Raw genomic sequence first — 9,299 nt, 5'->3', positions numbered from 1 at the left:
TCGAAGAGGATCATAATTTTCTTAATCGCCGAATAATCAAATCCAATATAGATTACAAAGATTTTCTTTTCAGAGATCAATCGTGATGACGCCAAAAGATACGACGAATCACTATTATCTTATTTCATACATTTACGATAACTTCACTCACACGCTTCGAGTAATCGAATTATTTTATCCATTCTTCTTGAACATGATAAAACTCTATAATCATTATAATAACATTCTCATTGTTAGTCATGACGACCTCTATCAAATTTCGGGGACGAAATTTCTTTAACGGGTAGGTACTGTGACGACCCAGAAATTTTTGACCAAATTTAAACTTTAATCTTTATATTATTCCGACACGATAAGCAAAGTTTCTTAAGTTAAATCTCAGAAATTTTAAACTGTGTTCATACATTCATTATAACCTCGACCAAATTCTGACGATTCATGAACCGTTATATATAAATAGATATGTATATGTATATTTATTTATATATATATTATAACTTGAGAATATTAATAAAGTATTAAACGTATAATACTTTACACGAACGTATTTGTTTCAATATGATTTTTGACGAAATTAAAAAATATATATATTAAATGATTGAATTATCAGAAACATTGAATTATGATTACAAGTCTCTGTTGAGAGGTCCACTATGATTTGAGAAAATCTATTCCTCTTAACGATATTCAGAATAATTTGTAAAGCTATTTATAAATAAAAACAAAAAGTGTCATTTACGAAAGTTAGACAAAAGTTAGTGGAGAATTGGTTTCCATAATATTCTATTAATCTATTTTCAAATGTACAAAGACGTTTTCAGTTTAAAAAGAACTTTATTATTAAAACGTATATAACTTTTATAAATATCTAGAATCACTTTTGACAACTCATTACTTAACCTGTATAATAAATATAACGATATTTATATTTTATTTCATTAAATATATATAATGATTTAAATTAATATTATATATATTTATACGCGTATTATACATACATAGTTTTTATACTTTACTATACTTTAACTTTACCTTTACTTTACTTTTACTTTACTTTAACTTTAATAATTTATAATTTAATAATTCACTTTAATAATTCATACTTTAATAATTCACTTTAATAATTCACTTTAATAATTCATACTTTAATAATTCACTTTAATAATTCATACTTTAATAATTCACTTTAATAATTCACTTTAATAATTCATACTTTAATAATTCACTTTAATAATTCACTTTAATAATTCATACTTTAATAATTCACTTTAATAATTCACTTTAATAATTCATACTTTAATAATTCACTTTAATAATTCATACTTTAATAATTCACTTTAATAATTCACTTTAATAATTCATACTTTAATAATTCACTTTAATAATTCACTTTAATAATTCATACTTTAATAATTCACTTTAATAATTCAAAAATCTATTATAAATAGAATTCAATAGGTTTCATTATTTCATAGAAACTTGAAAATATATTTCTCAAAACTCTCTCAATCGAATTACATATATATATTTTCTTTGTATTATTTCAAGATATTATTAGTATACATAAAATACTACGACGGAGTTATACTCAGACGATTTCAAAATAAGTTTTCAAACGGGATAGAGCTAAGGAAATTATAGGTTATAGTTATGGAGGTTATGGGTATTGATCGAGGGTATTGCTCGTGAGGTCAACCTAACATTTATCATTTTCGTTGCGTCTACATACTTTCCTACAATATTGAATCACAATATTGATACGTTCGTGAATCTGAGACAAACCCTGCACTTGTTCAGTGCAGTCATATACATAATTGCTACGAAATACAGTATTGTGAGTTTCATTACTCCCTTTTTATATATCTTTTTGGGCTGAGAATACATGCGTTGTTTTATAAATGTTTTACGAAATAGGCACAAGTACTAAAACTAATTCTATGTGGGTTTAAACCAGAAATATACCCTTAGCTTGGTAACATTAAACTACTTGTCTATGTACGGTAGGCGCGAATCCTAAAGATAGATCTATTGGGGCTGACAAACCCCATCCTGACTATGGGATGCTTTAGTACTTCAAAGTTATTTCAAACACACCTGATCTGGTGTACTTCAGAGGGTAAAACATGAACGTTAAGGCTTTTTACCGGGTGCCTACAACTTATAGAATACTTTTATACACTTGCGAGTGTACATATATTTATAAACGGAAATCTTGTGGTCTATTAATATATTGAAATGATTGTTATGATAAACCAATAAACTCACCAACCTTTTGGTTGACACTTTAAAGCATGTTTATTCTCAGGTATTAAAGAAATCTTCCGCTGTGCATTAGCTCATTTTAAGGATATTACTTGGAGTCATTCATGGCATATTTTGAAAGACGTTACATTCGAGTCATTGAGTTCATCAAGATTATTATTAAGCCAATTATAGTTGGATGTATTATGAAATGGTGTGCATGCCATCAATTTTCGTTGCAAAGAAAGTTTGTCTTTTAAAAACAAATGCAATGTTTGTAAAATGTATCATATAGAGGTCAAATACCTCGTGATGTAATCAACTATTGTGAATCGTTTATAATGTATATGAACGAGTCCTTTCAATGATGAAAATACATAAAATGATAAAAAGTGATAATGAATTGATAATAATAAATTAATGTTGATGATGATTTGAAGATGATAAAATGATGGCTAGATGATGTTAAGATCGTGATTTTATGTTGATAAGCGGATTTAGGTGCTATAATAATGATGATGATATATGATATAATGGATCATCATTAGAATGGGTTATGAAATTGGGTTTAAAAAAACAAGAAAACCGAAATAAGGAATAAAACAATTTAAATCCGTATTAAAACAGAAATGATAAGTAGAGCAATGGTTAGTGGTATGGGTGTTTAAGCGAGAGATCTTGAGTTCGAAACCAGGATGTGGCATATTCATTTTTTTTAAAGAAGAAGTAGAACAGACAGAAATATAGGTTAAATAAAAATTTAGTTAAGTGTTATGACCAAAAGGAGGCTGTAGTGTATTGGTTAAGGGTATTTTGGGTTAGCGGGAGGTAGCGGGTTCAATTCCGGGCTTGAGCATTATTTTTAAGGGCTACTCCTTTGAGGTTCGTGAATCCGAGGCCAACCCTGCATTGTTCAGTTTCGTCGTGTGAATATTTTTACTACAAAATATTGAAGAGTCTGAAAGAAATTTTCCGATGTGCGTTTGCTCATTTTAAAGATATTACATGGAGTCGTTCATGGCATTTAGACGTCAGTTCATCGTGATGATACCAGTTGTTGAAGACTTCGTCCAGATGGATTTAGACGGGGCACTACAGTTGGTATCAGAGCTGGTTTAAGCTTTGTCGTTGGTTTAATCGTAGAGGGGGTTCTCACAGTGTTACCTGTGACGAAGCATTGGCTCTTACTCCTCGCGGTCCGAATATGGTTGGCTTTGCCGAGAGGCATGGCCGTAAAATCAGTGTCTGAGGTACACTCAGTGGTCACCAGGAGGTTAGCTGGGAAGGCACTGGGTGGGACGTGTGTCCCCAACTGAACTACAGTTGGTATCAGAGCGGTGGTCTTTGCGAACCAGGTCTGCATTAGTGTGTCTAACTGATAAGTCGATAGGATGCATTAGTGAGTCTGGACTTCGACTTGGTCTGCATGTTAAAAGTTTTACTTATCATTCTTTGCCGAAAAATATCTACCTATCATTTTCAGTCTCGACACATCTTATTGCAATTATTGCATAGATGGTGTACAGACAAATTCATATCCCATCACATTAAACCTTGTCTGACATGTTTCCTCGATTCCCTCCGTAATCTACGGGATCTCCTATACTATATACAGATAGTTTATGTAATTAGAATATCATCCGATATCCAAAAATCATTTCATATCGAAAATACTTTATCTAACCGTGCAAGATGAATTCTACAACCAGTTCAAGTTCCTCGGATTCCGACATGGATTTCCACTCGAGCTCCGAAAGCAGTGTAACCGGAATGGATCAACCAATCAACCATCATCCATTCTGGATGTATTGGGGATGGGTTCGTAGTCAACTTAATCAATGAAGACGAGAATAAGTCGATCTTTTCCACCAACCGAATTCACATATTGACGAAGAACCTGAAGCACTTACCGGTGAACCTATTCGTAATACCATTTTCTCTCTCATTTCCAGAATATCTCGTCACGATTATATACTATCTCAAATTCTAAATCTTATTCATTCGCTCGTTCTGACCGACAATCATCCCAGTGTAATAGAAGAAGTCAATGAACTTCGCGCTCGAGTAATCAATTTAGAGAATATGGTGCAAAACTTACCAGCTTCAGCAACATTAAAAGTACCATCACCACTAACAACAACAATATCCGCATCCCATACCTCAACATTACAATCTGTACCTCGAACATCAATATCATACGCACCATAGATACCAAGGAGTATCAACAACATTGAACGATGAAGTATTGATCCATAACTTCATTGAAGAAATATTCTGCGAAGAATATGTGGTTCCTAATAGTTTTAGAGATTACTTATTGTAGCTCAAACCGAAAATCATATGAGTTTAATATTATATTAACTCATTAAATCCATGATTAAATCTGAAGAAAATATATATGTATATATGTTTTCATAAAGATTGTAATTAAAAATTCTTTGGTACAAATTGATAATGGTGAAAATATTTTAACGGGTAGGTAATACCCGAAGAAAATTTAGTTTCACATTAATAAGTTACACTGTACATTCTTCGAATCTGATTCAACAGTCATTTACTATCCTACTTACATCCACAGATGTAGTGACCCGAACTTTTCCATGTTTATATATATTAATTGAGATTGATATTTACATGATTAAATGTTTCCAACATGTTAAGCAATCAAACTTGTTAAGACTTGATTAATTGAAATAGGTTTCATATAGACAATTGACCACCCAAGTTGACCGGTGATTCACGAACGTTAAAACTTGTAAAAACTATATGATGACATATATATGGTTATATATATAGTTAACATGATATTATGATATGTAAACATATCATTAAGTATATTAACAATGAACTACATATGTAAAAACAAGACTACTAACTTAATGATTTTGAAACGAGACATATATGTAACGATTATCGTTGTAATGACATTTAATGTATATATATCATATTAAGAGATATTCGTACATCATAATATCATGATAATATAATAATTTAAAATCTCTTTTGATATTATAAACATTGGGTTAACAACATTTAACAAGATCGTTAACCTAAAGGTTTCAAAACAACATTTACATGTAACGACTAACGATGACTTAACGACTCAGTTAAAATGTATATACATGTAGTGTTTTAATATGTATTCATACACTTTTGAAAGACTTCAAGATACTTATCAAAATACTTCTACTTAACAAAAATGCTTACAATTACATCCTCGTTCAGTTTCATCAACAATTCTACTCGTATGCACCCGTATTCGTACTCGTACAATACACAGCTTTTAGATGTATGTACTATTGGTATATACACTCCAATGATCAGCTCTTAGCAGCCCATGTGAGTCACCTAACACATGTGGGAACCATCATTTGGCAACTAGCATGAAATATCTCATAAAATTACAAAAATATGAGTAATCATTCGTGACTAATTACATGAAAATAAAATTACATATCCTTTATATCTAATCCATACACCAACGACCAAAAACACCTACAAACACTTTTATACTTCAATTTTCTTTATCTAATTGATCTCTCTCAAGTTCTATCTTAAAGTTCTAAGTGTTCTTCATAAATTCCAAAAGTTCTAGTTTCATAAAATCAAGAATACTTTCAAGATTGCTAGCTCACTTCCAATCTTGTAAGGTGATCATCCAACCTCAAGAAATCTTTGTTTCTTACAGTAGGTTATCATTCTAATACAAGGTAATAATCATATTCAAACTTTGGTTCAATTTCTATAACTATAACAATCTTATTTCAAGTGATGATCTTACTTGAACTTGTTTTCGTGTCATGATTTTGCTTCAAGAACTTTGAGCCATCCAAGGATCCATTGAAGCTAGATCCATTTTTCTCTTTTCCAGTAGGTTCATCCAAGGAACTTAAGGTAGTAATGATGTTCATAACATCATTCGATTCATACATATAAAGCTATCTTATTCGAAGGTTTAAACTTGTAATCACTAGAACATAGTTTAGTTAATTCTAAACTTGTTCGCAAACAAAAGTTAATCCTTCTAACTTGACTTTTAAAATCAACTAAACACATGTTCTATATCTATATGATATGCTAACTTAATGATTTAAAACCTGGAAACACGAAAAACACCGTAAAACCGGATTTACGCCGTCGTAGTAACACCGCGGGCTGTTTTGGGTTAGTTAATTAAAAACTATGATAAACTTTGATTTAAAAGTTGTTATTCTGAGAAAATGATTTTTATTATGAACATGAAACTATATCCAAAAATTATGGTTAAACTCAAAGTGGAAGTATGTTTTCTAAAAAGGTCATCTAGACGTCGTTCTTTCGACTGAAATGACTACCTTTACAAAAACGACTTGTAACTTATTTTTCCGACTATAAACCTATACATTTTCTGTTTAGATTCATAAAATAGAGTTCAATATGAAACCATAGCAATTTGATTCACTCAAAACGGATTTAAAATGAAGAAGTTATGGGTAAAACAAGATTGGATAATTTTTCTCATTTTAGCTACGTGAAAATTGGTAACAAATCTATTCCAACCATAACTTAATCAACTTGTATTGTATATTATGTAATCTTGAGATACCATAGACACGTATACAATGTTTCGACCTATCATGTCGACACATCTATATATATTTCGGAACAACCATAGACACTCTATATGTGAATGTTGGAGTTAGCTATACAGGGTCGAGGTTGATTCCAAAATATATATAGTTTGAGTTGTGATCAATACTGAGATACGTATACACTGGGTCGTGGATTGATTCAAGATAATATTTATCGATTTATTTCTGTACATCTAACTGTGGATAACTAGTTGTAGGTTACTAACGAGGACAGCTGACTTAATAAACTTAAAACATCAAAATATATTAAAAGTGTTGTAAATATATTTTGAACATACTTTGATATATATGTATATATTGTTATAGGTTCGTGAATCAACCAGTGGCCAAGTCTTACTTCCCGACGAAGTAAAAATCTGTGAAAGTGAGTTATAGTCCCACTTTTAAAATCTAATATTTTTGGGATGAGAATACATGCAGGTTTTATAAATGATTTACAAAATAGACACAAGTACGTGAAACTACATTCTATGGTTGAATTATCAAAATCGAATATGCCCCTTTTTATTAAGTCTGGTAATCTAAGAATTAGGGAACAGACACCCTAATTGACGCGAATCCTAAAGATAGATCTATTGGGCCTATCAAACCCCATCCAAAGTACCGGATGCTTTAGTACTTCGAAATTTATATCATATCCGAAGGGTGTCCCGGAATGATGGGGATATTCTTATATATGCATCTTGTTATTGTCGGTTACCAGGTGTTCACCATATGAATGATTTTTATCTCTATGTATGGGATGTGTATTGAAATATGAAATCTTGTGGTCTATTGTTACGATTTGATATATATAGGTTAAACCTATAACTCACCAACATTTTTGTTGACGTTTAAAGCATGTTTATTCTCAGGTGAATACTAAGAGCTTCCGCTGTCGCATACTTAAATAAGGACGAGATTTGGAGTCCATGCTTGTATGATATTGTGTAAAAACTGCATTCAAGAAACTTATTTTGTTGTAACATATTTGTATTGTAAACCATTATGTAATGGTCGTGTGTAAACAGGATATTTTAGATTATCATTATTTGATAATCTACGTAAAGCTTTTTAAACCTTTATTGATGAAATAAAGGTTATGGTTTGTTTTAAAATGAATGCAGTCTTTGAAAAACGTCTCATATAGAGGTCAAAACCTCGCAACGAAATCAATTAATATGGAACGTTTTTAATCAATAAGAACGGGACATTTCAACAGATATACGAATCCGTTCACCACAGAATAACCATTTTTTTTATTCAATTTCATATTTAGATTTTGACTTCTCAGAATTCAACAAGTGGCATAATGAAGAAAACATTGGACAATTAAAATGAATTAAAATATTGATTATAACTTATGAAACTAAACAATTCTTCAAGTCCACCACTTGATTTCATCTTAAACTCATTTGTATCTTGACGATTCCAATCTGCGTTCAAACATTTCATAATTCTTGAAAACACTTCAATCGAGAGGATGAACCAACCGCACTTCATCTACGAAAGGAAAGATTGATGCATATAGTTATGCACCTGAAAACACTCAGAACCTGAGTAAATGTTTAAAACGTATCTGTGGTAACCCTTTGGGAGTTGTTATTACCAAAAATAACTTTGCAATCCCTTTTCAAATTAGCCAATTTTGTCACAGCTCCAACAAGTTAACTTCGACTTTTAATTCAAAACAACCTTATAATAACCTTGATATATATGCCTGTTCATATATTGTTATCGGAAGAACCTTTTATATTCCACCATATTACCATCAGCGTTTAATCATCTAAAAACAAAATTCTCCTGAAACCACCTCGAATTGATAACCGACGATTCAGATATGGCTGCATTAAATGGAGACAAAACAGTAAAATTGTAGATGGCCTAAATGGCCAAAAGTTTGATGATAAAGAAAAGAGTGTTAGGAACGCTCGATAGAAAATTTGGTACTGAAAAACAGATTGAGCTAACCATGAAGGAGACCAAGGACAAATACAAGGACCAAACCCTATATTCAAGGAATCCAGGTAATTCTGGATCAGCCGAAATCTTTAGAGAATATCTTGTTCCGAAGTCATGTTAAAATCTTGCGGAAAATTTTTTCTTCATCAACCTTCGAACTTAGAAATTCCAAAATATCATCATAAATATCTTCGGTATTTCTGAGGATATTTTCATAAATATTCTTGTCCGAAATTATCTAACTCTTCGTGTTTTATGTATTCCATTATATTGGAAACTTCTGTAAAATCTAAGTATAAATTATGAATGAATGGTGGAGAAGTGTTGGGAATTGAAGCATGGGTTAGTATAATATAATGACGCCCGGCCAACGTGATTATATTACAGTAAGTCATGATGAGTTTCTAATGGAATGTGATAAAGGATCACAGATCATACCTTTATCATGAACCATGATACATAACTCTTTCATCCTACTTAACCTCT

The sequence above is a fragment of the Rutidosis leptorrhynchoides genome, chromosome 6, assembly GCF_046630445.1.
Source record: "Rutidosis leptorrhynchoides isolate AG116_Rl617_1_P2 chromosome 6, CSIRO_AGI_Rlap_v1, whole genome shotgun sequence".
NCBI classification, from domain to species: Eukaryota; Viridiplantae; Streptophyta; class Magnoliopsida; order Asterales; family Asteraceae; genus Rutidosis; species Rutidosis leptorrhynchoides.
This window is presented reverse-complemented; position numbering follows the sequence as displayed.